Raw genomic sequence first — 21,569 nt, forward strand, 5'->3', positions numbered from 1 at the left:
ACACGTCCAGAATTGCTCCAGAGCGGCTCCAGGCATTAACATTATTGACCATATCTGGGATGCCGTGCAACGTGCTGTTCAGAAGAGATCCTTACTCCCCCGCAGTCTTAGGGATTTATGGGCAGCCCTGCAGGGTCATTGTGTCAGTTCCCTCCACCACTACTTCAGAATTCGTCGAGTCTATGGCACATCGCGTTGCGTGCTCGCAGGGTCCTACACGATATTTGGCTGGTGTATCAGTTATTTTCGCTCTTTAGTGCAGCTCCAATTGAGTACATTATCGCAAGGTATAAATTTTTAAGTTTAATGACTAACGGTATGAAATATGGATAACTGAGTTTTTGTTGCCCTTGGAAGTCGTAAGCCGGCCAGAGTGGCCAAGCGGTTCTAGGCGCTTCAATCCGGAACCGCGCGACCGCTACGGTCGCAGGTTCGAATGCTGCCTCGGGCATGGATGTGTATTATGTCCTTAGGTTAGTTAGGTTTAAGTAGTTTTAAGTTCTAGGGGACTGCTGACCTCAAAAATTAAGTCGTATAGTGCTCAGAGCAATTTTCGGAAGTCGTAAGATAATCTGCAGTTGGGTTTGTTCCCCAGGTTATCCACCTGTTGTTGTTGTTGTTGTTGTTGTGGTCTTCAGTCCTGAGACTGGTTTGATGCAGCTCTCCATGCTACTCTATCCTGTGCAAGCTTCTTTATCTCCCAGTACCTACTGCAACCTACATCCTTCTGAATCTGCTTAGTGCATTCACCTCTTGGTCTCCCTCTACGATTTTTACCCTCCACGCTGCCTTCCAATACCAAATTGGTGATCCCTCGATGCCTCAGAACATGTCCTACAAACCGATCCCTTCTTCTAGTCAAGTTGTGCCACAAACTTCTCTTCTCCCCAATCCTATTCAATACTTCCTCGTTAGTTATGTGATCTACCCATCTAATCTTCAGCAGTCCTCTGTAGCACCACATTTCGGAAGCTTCTATTCTCTTCTTGTTATCCACCTAGGATTATAGATATCTTGTAAGACATGTGATAACACCAGAACGGCTCGCTTGTTTCTGAGCTATAAACGAGAAAAATTGTGACCGTCCGCTCCACTTCGCGTCTAAGGTAATGTGACAAGAACTTGGCCGTGGTTCCCGGGCCACGTGACTTTGGCCTCGGAGTGCAGCACGACACAGACAGTGACTTGCGCGGCCTAGTTATATCTTCGGTCTGTGCTTGGTGTACACCGTCGCTGCGCAAACACGCACAGCCGGTCAGTGGCACGGCAGTAGGCTGGCAGGGAAAGCGAGCCGCCGCGCGCTGGAGAACACACGTCGGCACGCGGCTGTGGCGACACGACCGAGCGCGCCCTGCATCTGCAATCGCCGGCAGCTTTTTATGTCCGCAAGTGCGTGTGCGTGCTATGTGCGTGTGCGCCTCAGCTGGCCGGCAGCGACGCAAGGCCGCCGCCCGCAAAGGAGTCCCCCTAATGCGTCTCCTTCCTGTTCCACTTACTCTCGCTTTCGTGACACGGCTCATTAACGACGCCTTCCCCTGAATACTTTCTCTCTCCTCCCCAAATTCTGCCCTTCCTTTCTACATGGTTAAGGACGAGGGGCGTTCAATAAGTACAGGGTTATTACAAACGATTGAAGCGATTTCACAGCTCTACAATAACTTTATTATTTGAGATATTTTCACAATGCTTTGCACACACATACAAAAACTCAAAAAGTTTTTTCAGGCATTCACAAATGTTCGATATGTGCCCCTTTAGTGATTCGGCAGACATCAAGCCGATAATCAAGTTCCTCCCACACTCGGCGCAGCATGTCCCCATCAATGAGTTCGAAAGCATCGTTGATGCGAGCTCGCAGTTCTGGCACGTTTCTTGGCAGAGGAGGTTTAAACACTGAATCTTTCACATAACCCCACAGAAAGAAATCGCATGGGGTTAAGTCGGGAGAGCGTGGAGGCCATGACATGAATTGCTGATCATGATCTCCACCACGACCGATCCATCGGTTTTCCAATCTCCTGTTTAAGAAATGCCGAACATCAAGTGCGGTGGAGCACCATCCTGTTGAAAGATGAAGTCGGCGCTGTCGGTCTCCAGTTGTGGCATGACCCAATTTTCCAGCATGTCCAGATACACGTGTCCTGTAACGTTTTTTTCGCAGAAGAAAAAGGGGCCGTAAACTTTAAACCGTGAGATTGCACAAAACATGTTAACTTTTGGTGAATTGCGAATTTGCTGCACGAATGCGTGAGGATTCTCTACCGCCCAGATTCGCACATTGTGTCTGTTCACTTCACCATTAAGAAAACATGTTGCTTCGTCACTGAAAACAAGTTTCGCACTGAACGCATCCTCTTCCATGAGCTGTTGCAACCGCGCCGAAAATTCAAAGCGTTTGACTTTGTCATCGGGTGTCAGGGTTTGTAGCAATTGTAAACGGTAAGGCTTCCGCTTTAGCCTTTTCCGTAAGATTTTCCAAACCGTCGGCTGTGGTACGTTTAGCTCCCTGCTTGCTTTATTCGTCGACTTCCGCGGGCTACGCGTGAAACTTGCCCGCACGCGTTCAAGCGTTTCTTCGCTGACTGCAGGCCGACCCGTTGATTTCCCCTTACAGAGGCATCCAGAAGCTTTAAACTGCGCATACCATCGCCGAATGGAGTTAGCAGTTGGTCGATCTTTGTTGAACTTCGTCCTGAAGTGTCGTTGCACTGTTATGACTGACTGATGTGAGTGCATTTCCAGCACGACATACTCTTTCTCGGCTCCTGTCGCCATTTTGTCTCACTGCGCTCTCGAGCGCTCCGGCGGCAGAAACCTGAAGTGCGGCTTCAGCCGAACAAAACTTTATGAGTTTTTCTACGTATCTGTAGTGTGTCGTGACCATATGTCAATGAATGGAGCTACAGTGAATTTATGAAATCGCTTCAATCATTTGTAATAGCCCTGTAATGGAACATTGCACAATTTTATAACTTCATGAAGTTCAGATAGGTGGCAGCGCTATCCGAACCCCTTAATACAGTGTGTGTAACAGAGACTCGATCCAAGTGGGTAGCGTGACACGTGTTCAGAGACACTTGCAGAATGTCTACGGAGACCTGGCAGTGAACAAAAGCACGGCGAATCGTTGGGCGAGGCGGCTGTCATCATCGCAACAAGGTCGCGCAAACTTGTCCGATCTCCCGCGTACCGGCCGGCCTGTGAATGCTGCGGTGTCGGAACGTGCGAACACTCTCGTTCGAGGTGAGCAGCGGATCGCAAGCAGACGTGTCACTGCAGAACTGGACGTCTCTTGGCAGTGCTGATGCACTCCCGCACCAGCTGGGTTGCTCAAACGTGTGTGGCCGCTGTGTGTTCCCCGCCGCCTCACTGCAGACTATAAAGAGCACCTCTGCTGAGCTGCTTGCGCGTTACGAGGCTGATCGTCATAATTCTTCGTCGAACATCGCCGCAGGCGATGAAACAGAAACGAAACGGCAATTCATGGAGTTGCTTCGTATCACCTCTCTTCCGAGGAAGAACTTCAAAGCTGCGCTTTCAGCCAGTAAGGTTACGGAGAGAGTCTTTAGAGACTCTGTAGAGGTTATTCTGTTTTACGTTCTCCCTCGTGGTGCAAGGATCCACGAAGCAGTACGTTACTACGACATTCACCGGTAGAGTGGTACCACGAGGGCATGCAGGTCCTTCCAGTAAGGTGATGTGAGGCCGTCGCGTTGAACAGAGATTATGTTGTAAAACATGGTTTTGTAGCGAGGAGACTGGGGAATAATATGGTGTATTCGAATCCTAAATAAACCAACCTGTTTTCAGCAAAAAAAAGTGTTGCAATACTACTTTAACGCTGCTCGTAAATACGCTATATCTATTTTGGATGCCGAACTGTGAGTGTGGCTTAAATTCGTGATTTATGTGATTATAATATGCACCCATTCGCTTTTCTAAATTTTTGATACGACTTATTTTCTACACCATTGAAGCTGTGCAAGCCATGGACGGTCATCACCAGGTGGAAATGGTACAGGAACATTATCTGGACCATGTGTAAGTAGGCTGTTTACGTTTTTATGTTAGTAACGCCAACTGACTGTGCTGTGTTCAGTCTGTGGCTGATTTGCATTGTTGGAATTTGCTATTGTAGTGTTGGGCAGTTGGCTGTTAACAGCGCGTAGCGTTGCGCAGTTGGAGGTGAGCCGCCAGCAGTGGTGGATGTGGGGAGAGAGATGGCGGAGTTTTGAGAGCGGATGATCTGGACGTGTGTGCATCAGAGACAGTAAATTTGTAAGACTGTATATCATGAACTGATATGTATATTATGACTTTTGAACATTATTAAGGTAAATGCATTGTTTGTTCTCTATCAAAATCTTTCATTTGCTAACTATTCCTACCAGTAGTTAGTGACTTCAGTAGTTTGAATCTTTTATTTAGCTGGCAATATTGGCGCTCGCTGTATTGCAGTAGTTTGAGTAACGAAGATTTTTGTGAGGTAAGTGATTTGTGAAAGGTATAGGTTATTGTTAGTCAGTGCCATTCTATTGTAGGGATTTTTGAAAGTCAGATTGCGTTGCGCTAAAAATATTGTGTGTCAGTTTAAGCACAGTCATTTATAATTTTTCTGAGGGGACGTTTCATTCTCTGTTCACTACTGATCTCCTTACCACTAAATCTGAGAGGTGTGCGATGGGGCGTTTCCCTCGCCAGACTCGTCAAAGTACTGCGGCAAGGCAAGCCGTTATAGCACTGAATTGATGGCGGCGCCTCGATTTATAATTTATGCAACCCTCAACACTGAACTGCCAACGGCCGTGACGCAGTGGCAACACCGGTTCCCGTCAGATCACCGATGTTAAGCGCTGTCGGGCTGGGCTAGCACTTGGATGGGTGACCATCCGGTCTGCCGAGCGCTGTTGGCAAGCGGGGTGCACTCAGCCGTTCTGAGGCAAACTGAGGAGCTGCTTGATTGAGAACCCCAGTCTCGTAAACTGACATACGGCCGGGAGAGCGGTGTGCTGACCACATGACCCTCCATATCAGCGACCAGTGACGCCTGTTGGCAGAGGGTGACACGGCGGACGGTCGGTACCGTTGGGCCTTCCAAGGCCTGTCCGGACGGAGAGTACGGAGTCAACATTAAAATCGTACTTGCTCCGTATCCGATCCCTATTGTTGTTGTTGTGGTCTTCAGTCCTGACACTGGTTTGATGCAGCTCTCCATGCTACTCTATCCTGTGCAAGTTTCTTCATCTCCCAGTACCTACTGCAACCTACATCCTTCTGAATCTGCTTAGTGTATTGATCTCTTGGTCTCCCTCTACGATTTTTACCCTCCACGCTGCCCTCCAATGCTAAATTGGTGATCCCTTGATGCCTCAAAACATGTCCTACCAACCGATCCCTTCTTCTAGTCAAGTTGTGCCACAAACTTCTCTTCTCCACAATCCTATTCAATACCTCCTCATTAGTTACGTGATCTACCCACCTTATCTTCAGCATTCTTCTGTAGCACCACATTTCGAAATCTTCTTTTCTCTTCTTGTCCAAACTGGTTATCGTCCATGTTTCACTTCCATACATGGCTACACTCCATACAAATACTTTCAGAAATGACTTCCTGACACTTAAATCTATACTCGATGTTAACAAATTTCTCTTCTTCAGAAACGATTTCCTTGTCATTGCCAGTCTACATTTTATATCCTCTCTACTTCGACCATCATCAGTTATTTTACTCCCAAATAGCAAAACTCCTTTACTACTTTAAGTGTCTCATTTCCTAATCTAATCCCCTCAGCATCACCCGATTTAATTTGACTACATTCCATTATCCTCGTTTTGCTTTTGTTGATGTTCATCTTATATCCTCCTTTCAAGACACTGTCCATTCCGTTCAACTGCTCTTCCAAGTCCTTTGCTGTCTCTGACAGAATTACAATGTCATCGGCAAACCTCAAAGTTCTTACTTCTTCTCCATGAATTTTAATACCTACTCCGAATTTTTCTTTTGTTTCCTTTACTGCTTGCTCAATATACAGATTGAATAACATCGGGGAGAGGCTACAGCCCTGTCTCACTCCTTTCCCAACCACTGCTTCCCTTTCATGCCCCTGGACTCTTATAACTGCCATCTGGTTTCTGTAGAAATTGTAAATAGCCTTTCGCTCCCTGTATTTTACCCCTGCCACCTTCCGAATTTGAAAGAGAGTATTCCAGTTAACATTGTCAAAAGCTTTCTCTAAGCCTACAAATGCTAGAAACGTAGGTTTGCCTTTTCTTGATCTTTCTTCTAAGACAAGTCGTAAGGTTAGTATTGCCTCACGTGTTCCAACATTTCTACGGAATCCAAACTGATCTTCCCCGAGGTCCGCTTCTACAAGTTTTTCCATAGATCCCTATAGGAAACACAATGTTTTTGCAGGAACCTTTCGACACAGCCGCCTCCAACAACATATGACGCCCCCTGGCAGCCAGTACACCGCAGAGGTGTCGGTCGCACTCAGCTGAGAAGTGACCCTCCAGCTGGTGTGCTCGGGAGCCTCCTCACCTGGCGCTGTGTGCCGCGCCCTGCCTTCCCCTCGCTTCCCACGACACGCCCCACGACCCTGGGGCCGCCGCCGCCTCGTTATAGACGCAGGGCGCTGAACTGCCAGGAAGTCGGCCTCAGTGGCTCAGCCGTTCTGCCGCCGGCTCACCCAGGCTCAACGTCGCTCTGGCGGCGCACTCAGTGCCGCAGAACCCGCACACCTTCGTCGCACACTCTTGCGTGGATCAAATCGCGTATCAGCGACGGACAACACGGGCTCTCATTAACGATACCACAGGGCGTGAGGGGTCCACCTGTACGTGGAACCCGATTTTGTAATATAATTCATGAAAAATGACCTGAAATGATTGTCATACGTAGAAGAGATTGTATTTTTGCCACCACTGAACCAAAGATGTTGCCTGAGTCGCAGATTCGATTGTAAGCAGTATCCATTCCATTCTGTTATATATAGGATGTATACCATACGGTGCGTGGCGGAGGGTACCTCGTACCACAACTCGCATCTTCTCTCCCTGCTCCACTCCCAAACAGAACGAGTGAAAAATGACTGCCTATATGCCTCTGTACGAGCCCAAAACTCTCTTATCTTTGTGGTCTTTCCGCGAAATGTAAGTTGGCGGCAGTAAAACTGTACTGCAGTCAGCCTCAAATGCTGGTTCTCTAAATTTCCTCAGTAGCGATTCACGAAAAGAACGCCTCCTTTCCTCTAGAGACTCCCTGAAGCATTTCCGTGACACTCGCGTGATAATCAAACCTACCAGTAACAAATCTAGCAGCCCGCCTCTGAATTGCTTCTATGCCCTCCCTCAATCCGACCTGATAGGGATCCCAAACGCTCAGCAGTACTCACGAATAGGTCTCCTTTACAGATGAACCACATCTTCCCAGAATTCTAGCAATGAACCGAAGACGACTATCCGCTTTCCCCACAATTGCCATTACATGCTTGTCCCACTTCATATCGCTCTGCAATGTTACTCCCAAATATTTAACCGACGTGACTGTGTCAAGCGCTACACTACTAATGGAGTATTCAAACATTACCGGATTCTTTTTCCTATTCATCTGCATCAATTTACATTTATCTATATTTAGAGTTAGCTGCCATTCTTTACACCAATCACAAATCCTGTCCAAGTCATCTTCTATCCGCCTACAGTCGCTCAACGACGACACCTTCCCGCACACCACAGCTTCATCAGCAAACAGCCGCACATTGCTATCCACCCTATCCAAAAGATCATTTGTGTAGATAGAAAACAACAGCGGACCTACCACACTTCACTGGGGCACTCCAGATGATACCCTCACCTCCGATGAACACTCACCATCAAGGACTGGGTTCTATAACTTAAGAAGTCTTCGAGCCACTCACATATTTGGGAACCAATCCCATATGCTCGTACCTTAGCTAGGAGTCTGCAGTGGGGCACCGAGTCAAACGCTTTCCGGAAGTCAATAATAGAGTTTTTATAAAATAAAGTGATGAATGGTATTGTCTGTGCTCACACAGAGCCGGTAATCTTAGGTCGTAGTTATTGGTATGAAAGTGTAAGTGCGTATCATTGATTTGTAAGTGAGCCGATAAGACTCGCTATTTGTTTTTTTTTGTGTGTGTGTGTTTTGAAATCACCCGCCGTCTCAGTACTCTCCGCGATGACAATATTGAGAACGGGTTGGAGTCTCCGGTTCCCGCATATCTTTCCGCGCGCCGCGAGGCTGCAGAAGAGGCTTGCTGTGAGTTAACTCTGGAATTTGCGTGAGGAGCGGCGTCGATTTGTGAGGGCAAGGCCGCTTGGTCGGTGTGCGCCGCGGAAGCAGTCGTTCGGGGACGGAACGCCGTGGACTCGAAGATCCTAGCGTGGAAGGCCGGAGTTGTTGCACTGTCGATCATCGTGTGGTTATTCAAGGGCTGAGAAGTGATTTCCTGGTTCTGCACTTGGATTCCGACGAAGAATTACGGCTAGTTTGGTGCATGAGGCGAACGTAAGCATTCTAAAATTGTGCCCGCTGGTGGCACGTATGTCAGACTTGTGAGTGGTGTAAGCTTTGCTTCGGTACTGCGGCCTCCAGTTAGAGCGCAGCTTGCGCGGAGAGCGTTGATATCGGCACTGTCATCTATTTAGCTGCTTTAAAGTAAATGACTGTTTTGGGTCGACGGTGGATCCAAGTGAAGCACAAAATCATTGCTTATCTTACTAAGAAACCTAAATCGGTCCCCAGCGTGTTAAACTCTGTTATCTACGGTTATAACGAGTAATTGACACTGGTAGTGTCCACGACTGAACCTCGGAGGTACTGTTAAGTGTTTTTAGTAAGGGAGAGATTGTGGAGTTTTTCAGTCGAACTCATATGAATCGTTAATTGCAGTTCACTTGTTATGGTATTTCACGGCTCTACTTGTTGTGACGAAATCACCGATAGTACACTACTGGCCATTAAAATTGCTACACCAAGTAGAAATGCAGATGATAAACGGGTATTCATTGGACAAATATATTATACTACAACTGACATGTGATTACATTTTCAAGCAATTTAGCAGCATAGATCCTGAGAAATCAGTACCCAGAACAACCACCTCTGGCCGTAATAACGTCCTTGATACGCCTGGGCATTGAGTCAAACAGAGCTTGGATGGCGTGTACAGGTACAGCTGCCCATGCAGCTTCAACACCATACCACAGTTCATCATGAGTATTGACTGGCGTATTGTGACGAGCCAGTTGCTCTGCCACCATTGACCAGACGTTTTCAATTGGTGAGAGATCTGGAGAATGTGCTGGCCAGGGCAGCAGTCGAACATTTTCTGTATCTAGAAAGGCCCGTACAGGACCTGCAACATGCGGTCGCGCATTATCCTGCTGAAATGTAGGGTTTCGCAGGATCGAATGAGCGGTAGAGCCACGGGTCGTAACACATCTGAAATGTAACGTCCACTGTTCAAAGTGCCGTCAATGCGAACAAGAGGTGACCGAGACGTGTAACCAATGGCACCCCATACCATCACGCCGGGTGATACGCCAGTATGGCGATGACGAATACACGCTTCCAATGTGCGTTTACCGCGATGTCGCCAAACACGGATGCGACCATCATGATGCTGTAAACAGAACCTGGATTCATCCGAAAAAATGACGTTTTGCCATTCGTGCACCCAAGTGCATCGTTGAGTACACCATCGCAGGCGCTCCTGTCTGTGACGCAGCGTCAAGGGTAACCGCAGTCGTGGTCTCCGAGCTGATAGTCTATGCTGCTGCAAACGTCGTCGAACTGTTCGTGCAGATGGTTGTTGTCTTGCAAACGTCCCCATCTGTTGACTCGGGGATCGTGACGTGGCTGAACGATCCGTTACAGCCATGCGGATAAGATGCGTGTTATCTCGACGGCTAGTGATACGAGGCCGTTGGGATCCAGCACGGCGTTCCGTATTACCCTCCTGAACCCACCGATTCCATGTTTTGCTAACTGTCATTGGATCTCGACCAACGCGAGCAGCAATGTCGCGATACGATAATCCCCAATCGCGATAGGCTACAATCCGACCTTTATCAAAGTTGGAAACGTGATGGTACGCTTTTCTCCTACTTACACGAGGCATCACAACAACTTTCACCAGGCAACGCCGGTCAACTGCTGTTTGTGTATGAGAAATCGTTTAGAAACTTTCCTCATGTCAGCACCTTGTAGGTGTCGCCATCGGCACCAACCTTGTGTGAATGCTCTGAAAAGCTAATCATTTGCATATCAGAGCATCTTCTTCCTGTCGGTTAAATTTCGCGTCTGTAGCACGTCATCTTCGTAGTGTAGCAATTTTAATGGCCAGTAGTGTATTTTCGTAATTTAGCTTGGGACGTCATTCCGTGGTTTGGTGTGGCCATCCCACGAGTTTAAAATCACGAAAATTTTCTTACTGCCTAGCTGAGATTGCCTTGCAACAGTTGTTGGTTTGTCTCTTATCTACCCCACTATAATGGTGTTTGGTGCGCTGCGGTGTGGTAAAGTGAAAGTTCAAAATGGCTCTGAGAACTGTGGGACTTAACTTCTGAGGTCATCAGTCGCCTGGAACTTAGAACTCTTTAAACCCAACTGTCCTAAGGACATCACACACATCATTGCCCGAGGCAAGATTCGAACCTGCGACCGTAGCGTTCGCACGCTTCCAGACTGTAGTGCCTAGAACCGCCCGGCCACCTTGGCCGGCAAAGTGGAAGTGTTCAGTAGTACCGCACCTATTTCGTCGCCCCTTTGAAGATTTGCGAGCCGTATCCATATCGACGTATAATCCCAATACGCAATTTGTAAGTTGGTTGCGCCCTGTAAACGTTTTGTACATCGTGGGAAATCTTTCTCGTGCCGCGTGTGATCCTGAAGGAGAGCACAGCGCACAACAGCCCATGACCACGACGAAATCAAAAGATATGTATTGTACATATATATTTTTTAACCGATGTAACCACTGAGCTTAATAGTTTGTGTGTTTTTTATTTATTTTGAAAGGAAAAGATTAAATACCTGTTATAATTAACATCTGAGCTCAATTGTCATAATTCCTTGGGTTTAGTATCCATCACATGTAGCGAGGTTTATGGTGTAAAGTGTTTAAAAGCAGGGAAAATATTTTGTGATACGGTGCACATCGTAGAGGCTACGGGGTTTGAGTGTACATTGATAGTAATCAGATTTTATTGTATTTAAGTTGTTGTTTTAATTAAAATTTTGTGATGAATATTTTATTGCATTTAGAGATTACAGGTGAAATCTAGGAAAATTTTAGTATTGCAATGTGGCATTAGAATCTTCTCTTTAACCTTACATTATGCAATTTGTATTTTTTTCCTTTGTTAAAAAGGGATTTTGAGTTTTAAGCGTTATAAATTGATTCTGAGAGCTGTTCTTTGATCTTTAAAATAATAGTTCAGGAACTTTCATTAATAAACTACAGGGTGATTCAAAAAGAATACCACAACTTTAAAAATGTGTATTTAATGAAAGAAACATAATATAACCTTCTGTTATACATCATTACAAAGAGTATTTAAAAAGGTTTTTTTTCACTCAAAAACAAGTTCAGAGATGTTCAATATGGTCCTCTCGAGACACACGAGCAATATCAACCCGATACTCCAACTCGTTCCACACTCTCTGTAGCATATCAGGCGTAACAGTTTGGATAGCTGCTGTTATTTTTCGTTTCAAATCACCAATGGTGGCTGGGAGAGGTGGCCGAAACACCATATCCTTAACATACCCCCATAAGAAAAAATCGTAGGGGGTAAGATCAGGGCTTCTTGGAGGCCAGTGATGAAGTGCTCTGTCACGGGCTGCCTGGCGGCCGATCCATCGCCTCGGGTAGTTACGGACACATAAGTGCCAATGTGGTGGCGCTCCATCCTGCTGAAATATGAATTGTTGTACTTCTTGTTCGAGCTGAGGGAACAGCCAATTCTCTAACATCTCCAGAGACTGTAGTCCAGTTACAGTAGCACCTTCGAAGAAAAAGGGACCAAAAACTTTATTGGCTGAAATAGCACAGAAAACGTTCACCTTAGGCGAGTCACGTTCATACTGAGTCGTTTCCCGCGGATTCTCAGTGCCCCATATACAGACATTGTGGCGGTTGACTTTCCCGTTAGTGTGGAAAGTTGCTTCATCACTAAACACAATCTTTGAAACGAAAGATTCATCTGTTTCCATTTGAGCAAGGATAAAATCACAGAAATCGATTCTTTTAAACTTATCAGCTGCAGACAGTGCTTGAACCAATTTCAGACAATAAGGTTTCATAACTAACCTTTTTCGTAGGACTCTCCATACAGTTGATTGTGGAATTTGCAGCTCTCTGCTAGCTCTGCGAGTCGATTTTCCTTGGCTGCGAACAAATGCTTGCTGGATGCGTGCTACATTTTCATCACTCGTTCTCGGCCGTCCAGAACTTTTCCCTTTGCACAAACACCCATTCTCTGTAAACTGTTTATACCAACGTTTAATACACCACCTATCAGGAGGTTTAACACCATACTTCGTTCGAAATGCACACTGAACAACTGTCGTCGATTCACTTCTGCCGTACTGAATAACACAAAAAGCTTTCTGTTGAGCGGTCGCCATCTTAGCATCAACTGACGCTGAAGCCTAGTCAACAGCGCCTCAAGCGAACAAATGTACAACTAAATGAAACTTTATAGCTCCATTAATTCGCCGACAGATAGTGCTTAGCTCTGCCTTTTGTCGTTGCAGAGTTTTAAATTCCTAAAGTTGTGGTATTCTTTTTGAATGACCCTGTATTACAAGAGCAGGTCAACAAAGACTTTATGATGAAATGGCTCTGAGCACTATGGGACTTATCATCTATGGTCATCAGTCCCCTAGAACTTAGAACTACTTATACCTAACTAACCTAAGGACATCACGCAACATCCAGTCATCGCGAGGCAGAGAAAATCCCTGACCCCGCCGGGAATCGAACCCGGGAACCCGGGCGTGGGAAGCGAGAACGCTACCGCACGACCACGAGCTGCGGACAATGAGCAGATTTGCCTAGAAATATGTAATGCAAAAAGGGATGACATTCAATCAATGGTAATTGACACACCGTTCCTATAATGCATGTTTGAGCAGAAGGTGAAACAAGCAGCGAGAGGTCTTTTCGTTTGGGATTCAGAGGGACAATGCAGAGGAAAGGCCGCGCTACAAGGGGTACCACAGAAACCACTTAAAGGGGTGTCCCAGGCGGAAAGTCAACGACCGACCAGGTGACTCAGACGGGGAGAGTGACTATAATGGCCCATCTGAGGGAGGGCGGGAAAGAAAGCTTTCAGAAAACTGCATTTCAGAATTCCAAATGGATACGAAACAAGACCAGTGACGCATTTTCGATCACGTATCAAGCAAGCGGTACACAAGTGAGAGAGTCAATGTACGTATTCAGGTGTCTGGAACAGGCACAAAACATCGTATTGGCGGAAACGCGCTAGGAAGGAGAAAATAGTCAAAGTTTCGACGCAATTTAATGGTAGGGACCTTGCAATTGGTAGAGAGAGTTTCCACAAAATAAGAGGAATGCTCCTATTGGTCGAAAAAAGCCGTGACGTGAAGAACGAAAGAACCTAGGTGGGGAGACAGTTTGGCTGTGAGTAAGACAAGACAGAAATTTTTGGGGACTCTTGTCTGAACTGGCGTCAAGTGCAGAATGGAGCGCATAACGCTCTGTACTATGCAGGAGAGTAATTTGTGTGAACACTGCGTTCACAGCGGCTGACATCCAGCTAGGAATTAGCTGTAGCATCGTTTAGCTCCAACTGTGGAGAAATGAACCAGCCAATTAGTTAATTGTCCTTGCAAGAACTGTGAGGGCATTATAATATGAATGCTGCTCCAACCATGCCTGTGTATATTGCCGTATTCTAAGATTAGGAATCAGTACATGTCCTTTCGCATAACGAGAAACATAGGGAAAGTTTCTGCTGGCAAATTCAGCAAAGGTGTAATTAGTTTTATAGGAATTTCAGCGGAAGAGAGTGGCCTAGCAGACAACAGCTCATCGCAGCTTAAGGTAAATACCGCGTGCAGAGGTGTAAACTTGTTGGTTCAGCAGCTTGCGTCCACTGTAAACTCGAGCGACCTTGGGTAATGTTTTGCTCACTTTATCACATAACCAACCGTCCACTGTAAACTTGATTGTAATCCAAAAAATAGTACCGAACTTTGAACCAGAATCGGAAGATTTTCGTAGCACTGACCAACATCATAACGTAAGCGTATGAACAATTTTGTAAAGAAACTTCTAGTTAAACTTTAATATTGCCGTGTTTAGTATAATTTAACCTTCTGAAAGTTAATGTTTAATATTGTTGTGTTTAGGATTATTTCACTTTTTGATGTTGAAGAGATGTTTTATCCTGACAACTGTTTTTCTTTTATTTTTTATTTTATTTTTTTTTCACATTGAAAACTGTGTAAAAGCGTGTAATTTTGTGCTAATATTGCGACATTAAACATGTCATTTCAACTTACACAGTTGTCTTCAATCCTAGAACAAATAAACCACAAAATATTGCACCTTAAATATTTAGTTTTAAGTATGCAGCAACGCAATGTGCCTTTCGCTAATTTTTACAGTACTGACCCTTGAATGCAGTAACCAAGTATTTTCAATCAGATTTAATGTATAGGTTTGTAATATTTTGTGTATTTTGTAATCCTGATACAGAGAAGTTAAATTTTGGAATCTATTTTGTCAAACGATGTCAGACCTTTTGTCATCTAATAATCCAAGTATTTTTAACTACGACAGTAAGTGAGAATTGTAGAACAGTTGAGAAGTTCACTGATTTTGAAGTTAATGTTAAACATCCCATACCACATTTTGTGAAGGTAAAACCTTATTCTGAACACAATTTTCAAACTGAAGCATTCGGCCTTAGGATATCCCCTTATCAGTACCTCATCCTCTTCCACGTCGTGTTTATTTGAACCCAATGAATATGTTTTAAAAGAAATCATTTTTACAACAGAATAAGAAAAGCATTAATGTATCAGAATCAGAAAAGTATCAATATTTGTAAGAGTTTGGCTCTGAGCACTATGGGACTTAACTTCTAAGGTCATCAGTCCCCTAGAACTTAGAACTACTTAAATCTAACTAACATAAGGACGCCACACACATCCATGCCCGAGGCAAGATTCGAACCTACGACCGTAGCGGTCGCGCGGTTCCAGACTGTAGCGTCTAGAACCGCTCGGCCACCCCGGCCGGCTTGTAAGAATTTCAATGCAGGCAGCATTGCGCAGCGCTGAGCCAGTATCCAGTATTTTCACTGAACATTTGCAAGGTTATTCATTTATCAACCAGTCTACTAATATTATTTGTATGAAGCTATTTTACGGCCGGCACTGCACCTCACTGTGCCAAGATTGAATATTTGCTCCGCCCGCTGAGGAGAGAACAGAATACCAAGATTACATCCGTTGCGACTTTAGAGCTAAGGAAAATTTATTTCATTGTTTATTTCCATAGGAAATTTTATCAGGTTATTGGTTCAAAATGGCTCTAAGCAGTATGGGACTTAACATCTGAGGTCATCAGTCCCCTAGACTTAGAACTACTTAAACCTAACTAACCTAGTTATCGTGGTTCCGGACTGAAGCGCCGAGAACCGCTCGGCCACACCGGCCTGCAAAAATTAAGTGTTTGTTCTAATGCCTACCTGCTATTACTCTACCTTCCTGTGATATTGTTAGGTAAGGTAACAGTTTCTAGTTGGTTGTTGAAAACTAGTTGAAGAATTTTAATTCTACACTCCTGGAAATTGAAATAAGAACACCGTGAATTCATTGTCCCAGGAAGGGGAAACTATATTGACACATTCCTGGGGTCAGATACATCACATGATCACACTGACAGAACCACAGGCACATAGACACAGGCAACAGAGCATGCACAATGTCGGCACTAGTACAGTGTATATCCACCTTTCGCAGCAATGCAGGCTGCTATTCTCCCATGGAGACGATCGTAGAGATGCTGGATGTAGTCCTGTGGAACGGCTTGCCATGTCATTTCCACCTGGCGCCTCAGTTGGACCAGCGTTCGTGCTGGACGTGCAGACCGCGTGAGACGACGCTTCATCCAGTCCCAAACATGCTCAATGGGGGACAGATCCGGAGATCTTGCTGGCCAGGGTAGTTGACTTACACCTTCTAGAGCACGTTGGGTGGCACGGGATACATGCGGACGTGCATTGTCCTGTTGGAACAGCAAGTTCCCTTGCCGGTCTAGGAATGGTAGAACGATGGGTTCGATGACGGTTTGGATGTACCGTGCACTATTCAGTGTCCCCTCGATGATCACCAGTGGTGTACGGCCAGTGTAGAAGATCGCTCCCCACACCATGATGCCGGGTGTTGGCCCTGTGTGCCTCGGTCGTATGCAGTCCTGATTGTGGCGCTCACCTGCACGGCGCCAAACATGCATACGACCATCATTGGCACCAAGGCAGAAGCGACTCTCATCGCTGAAGACGACACGTCTCCATTCGTCCCTCCATTCACGCCTGTCGCGACACCACTGGAGGCGGGCTGCACGATGTTGGGGCGTGAGCGGAAGACGGCCCAATGGTGTGCGGGACCGTAGCCCAGCTTCATGGAGACGGTTGCGAATGGTCCTCGCCGATACCCCAGGAGCAACAGTGTCCCTAATTTGCTGGGAAGTGGCGGTGCGGTCCCCTACGGCACTGCGTAGATCCTACGGTCTTGGCGTGCATCCGTGCGTCACTGCGGTCCGGTCCCAGGTCGACGGGCACGTGCACCTTCCGCCGACCACTGGCGACAACATCGATGTACTGTGGAGACCTCACGCCCCACGTGTTGAGCAATTCGGCGGTACGTCCACCCGGCCTCCTGCATGCCCACTATACGCCCTCGCTCAAAGTCCGTCAACTGCACATACGGTTCACGTCCACGCTGTCGCGGCATGCTACCAGTGTTAAAGACTGCGATGGAGCTCCGTATGCCACGGCAAACTGGCTGACACTGACGGCGGCGGTGCACAAATGCTGCGCAGCTAGCGCCATTCGACGGCCAACACCGCGGTTCCTGGTGTGTCCGCTGTGCCGTGCGTGTGATCATTGCTTGTACAGCCCTCTCGCAGTGTCCGGAGCAAGTATGGTGGGTCTGACACACCGGTGTCAATGTGTTCTTTTTTCCATTTCCAGGAGTGTATTTGCAACCGGTTGGCTTGAAATTCACAGCCATGTTCAAAACATTAACTTTGGATTGTTATTGCCGGGAAAATTTCCATATTTTTCAACGAATCATATATGTTTCTGCGTTTGGTTTTAGAATATCCGTAATTTTTTTGCTAACATTGTTTTGAGGTAGGCAGTCGATTCGAGGGTGCATAGGGTGGCCATGTTTGAGGGCAGTGGAGTTTGAGCGACGCTAAGGGCCTGGCGTGCCGCCTGTCTGGGGATGGTATTGGTTGGTAGCCACGATCGGAGACAAGTATGTATGTAGCGACGTTCGAAAAAGACCAAGTTGAGCGCAATATAGTGGATTAGGATAGCAGACAACAGTGTATTTTGTGAACTGTGAACAGATTGTGGAGTGCCGTGATCACGACATATGTATTTTATAGTGAAGTGTTGTCGCATCAGTTATTAACTTCCGCCCTTACGTAAAAGCCCCTCAGACTGCATTTCGTTTGTTTAGTCAATATATTGAAGACTATTCGTCGAAAAATCGAAATAAACTATTTGTTCAAATTATAGATCAACTTGAGTGACTCGATATTTTTGAACTTCACCGCAGTACCTGAATGCATTGCTTTTTCATATTTTATTTCAGCTTGAAAATTGCGTTTACGACAGATGTGAGCTGGACGAAAAACGTAGCCAAACATTGGGACCAGCCACATCTCTGGACCGCTCAATTAAGCTGAGTGTTGAGTGTAACAAATTATATAAGGCTCACCGGCCATTTGACCATGTTTTTCTCTGCAGATGCACAAACTGTGCCCGAACTCTTACGGGAGTCGGCAGTAAAGCCGCGAGTAATGAATATAATGAGCAGGGGCACTATGAATATAGTGCAGGACAATAAGTTGCGAATGTGGGTCTCGCGGGAGGCGTGCCAGAGATAAGATAGAGCGCCTGCCATGTAAGCAGGAGATCCCGGGATCGAGTCCCGGTCGGGGCACACATTTTCTACTGTTCCCGTTGACTTATACCAACGCCTGTATGCAGTTCGTGGCAGCTCGAGCCAAACTATTCAATGTACAGTGCGTAGCGCCCAGTACCGTTGTAATAGGAACTTACCACAAATTAAATTAAATTCATTCAGAGATCTGGAGGTCAGCATACCCCTCCACACCATAACACCTCGACCACTAAAGCAATCATGTTTCACAATGTCCACGGATGTATAACATACTGCCACTGCCGGCCGCTGTGGCCGAGCGGTTCAAGGCTCTTGAGTCCGCAACCGCGCTGCTGCTACGGTCGCAGGTTCGATTCCTGCCTCGGGCATGGATGTGTCTGCTGTACTTAGGTTTGTTAGGTTTCAGTAATTCTAAGTTCTAGGGGACTGATGACCTCAGATATTAAGTTCCATAGTGCTCAGAGCCATTTGAACCATTTGTTCCCATTTTCTGCCTTATGAGCGTACATCCAGAATCACTACGAAGACTGAATCCGCTGTCATCCAAACCCACACCTCGTTGGTCCAGTCACTATGCTCATGGCACCATCACAGATCCTTGAACGGTGTACACACATCGGTCAACGTAAATGTGACGCAGTACTCCTTCTGCATGAGCGTCCTCTTAACGATGCATTCGGTCCTGAATTCACTTTTATGGAGGAGAACGCACGATGGTACGCAGTAGCGCAGCAGGAGAACCTGTTGGAAGGAAGGGACATTGCGCGAATGGTCTGGCCTGCTCATTCCCCCGATTTAAATCTCGTTGAGCATATGATGGATGCGTTGGGCAGACGTATCGTACCAGCGGACAACTATTCAAATTTCAGTGGAGCAGTTCATATTCTGGCTTGCTGAGGCTTCTGCGAATCATTTGACGTGAATGATGGGACAGTTCCTTTCAGTAAGCCATGGCAACGTTTCTCTTCTCCAGTTGGGGCTAGTGATACCACAGTTCTTTTCACACACTTCCCGAACCGAATCTTGCAGTCCGTCTGTGACAACCGCACCATCGCGAATCTTTGATTCCAGTCTTCCTTTAATGCTTCCTTCGAAAGGAGTAGCGCCGTTAAGCGTAGTCTCAGACATCGGAGGAAGCGAGACGCTGACAGAAATAGGAATGACGCCTCCGAACCCGTCCCATCTGCCGCAGACTTTCTCTTCTGGCGCCAAACGCCTGCTAGGTGCAGTGCCGCGTTTACAGGATGCAACAGTCTGAATCCGGTGTTTCTTGATGAGGATGGTCGTTCAATAAATAAGGCAACGGCTGTAAAAATATTGGTGCGTTATTTATTGAACGATCATCGTCATAAAGAAACACCGGATTTCCCTATATATATATATATATATATATATATATATAGGGAAATCCGGTGTTTCTTTATGACCTCCAGATCTCTGAATGAATTTAATTTGTGGTAAGTTCCTATATATATATATATATAGGGTATTACAAAAACGTACGGCAAAACTTTCAGGAAACATTCGTCACACACAAAGAAAGAAAATATGTTATGTGGACATTTGTCCGGAAACGCTTACTTTCCATGTTAGAGCTCATTTTATTACTTCTCTTCAAATCACATTAATCATGGCATGGAAACACACAGCAACAGGAAGTACCAGCGTGACTTCAAACACTTTGTTACAGGAAATGTTCAAAATGTCCTCCGTTAGCGACGATACATGATGCATCCACCCTCCGTCGCATGGAATCCCTGATGCGCTGATGCAGCCCTGGAGAATGGCGTATTGTATCACAGCCGTCCACAATAGGAGCACGAAGAGTCTCTACATTTGGTACCGGGGTTGCGTAGACAAGAGCTTTCAAATGCCACCATAAATGAAAGTCAAGAGGGTTGAGGTCAGGAGAGCGTGGAGGTTATGGAATTGGTCCGCCTCTGCCAATCCATCGGTCACCGAATCTGTTGTTGAGAAGCGTACGAACACTTCGACTGAAATGCGCAGGAGCTCCATCTTGCATGAACCACATGTTGTGTCGTACTTGTAAAGGCACGTGTTCTAGCAGCACAGGTAGAGTATCCCGTATGAAATCATGATAACGTGCTCCATTGAGCGTAGGTGGACGAAACTAAAATGAGCTCTAACATGGAAATTAAGCGTTTCCGGACACATGTCCACATAACATCTTTTCTTTATTTGTGTGTGAGGAATGTTTCCTGAGAGTTTGGCCGTACCTTTTTGTAACACCCTGTATATATACGGAAACGTCCTTTTAGCTGCTTCAAATTCGATGTTTCATCTGCAAGTTTCGAACAGTTTCGACAGTTGGCAGAGCCGCAGTGAAGCATTAAAATGGCGTCTAAGCAAGACACTCGTTATAAGCAACCAGCTGTAATCGAATTCTTTGTTGTGGAGAAAGCAGCCGAGTTGGGCGTCCAGAGACATCTGTGTAAAGTGTATGACAGTAACTGAAAACCATCATGATTTACCGCGAAGAGCTGCTTGTAAAATTTGTTTATTGAGGAATTAGTTTCCTCCCATAGCCCATTATCATAATCATAAAAGCATTTACATCCTTATCCTATGCAACATAACATCAGTGACAATAGACAATAAAGTCCACGAATTCGGTGTAGTTGTCACGTAGTATATAATTACGTCGCCAATCGTAAAATGTGCCAGGCTGCGCACTCATTCATGCTGTATCAACAGCCAGGATTAACACTACCAACGGAGGCAGTCTGCGCTCTACTGACTCCACAGCTCATCACCGTTTAGCTCTTGGACCAGAAGTTACTTGAAAGTCTGTTCTCACAGGAGCCAGTTGATACGAGTAGTGCCGGGCGATGCGTGAAGAGTGGAGTTGTACCCTGCCAAAGCTACGGTAATTTGTGTACAGTATATAAATAGTAGTACGTAAATGGTAGGATCACGGCAGTATTGGCAGGGAAAGAAACATGAATGAATGTGTGTGAAAATGGGAGCCCACGACTTCTCTTTGATTTTGTTTGTTTGTTCTGCATATGATTAGAATCGCACATCCTTCCTTGCAGTCCTTTGTGTATTTTATATCCTTACAAAATATGTAGTCCATTATATAAGTAGCAAAAAGTAGTTGATCGCCCAACTTCTGCAATTTTATCTATTTCTTTTGAAGCACGTGCAGTTTACATGCACAGACATAAAAATCTGTGTAATTATTATCGTTATTTTCCACTCAGTAATATGTTCATCACGATCAAAGGCGAGAGCCTCCTGTTATTGATCAGTGCAAAAGGTGTTTATGAGTAACAGAAAATTGTTTTATATAAGCTCAATTTTTGTTTTGTGTTTTTCTTAATAATGCCTTTTTTGAGCAAATTTG

The 21,569-nt window shown here is 45.8% G+C and overlaps 1 protein-coding gene and 1 pseudogene across 2 annotated transcripts in view; both read left to right on the forward strand.

Annotated features, from left to right (window-relative positions):
- The window catches only part of LOC126424991 (uncharacterized), a 435,043-nt gene that overhangs the window by 206,755 nt on the left and 206,719 nt on the right, over positions 1-21,569 (forward strand). The window lies entirely within an intron of this gene.
- LOC126425400 (5S ribosomal RNA) lies at positions 4,796-4,913 on the forward strand (annotated as a pseudogene).

This window comes from Schistocerca serialis, chromosome 10 (genome assembly GCF_023864345.2).
Source record: "Schistocerca serialis cubense isolate TAMUIC-IGC-003099 chromosome 10, iqSchSeri2.2, whole genome shotgun sequence".
Taxonomy (NCBI): domain Eukaryota; kingdom Metazoa; phylum Arthropoda; class Insecta; order Orthoptera; family Acrididae; genus Schistocerca; species Schistocerca serialis.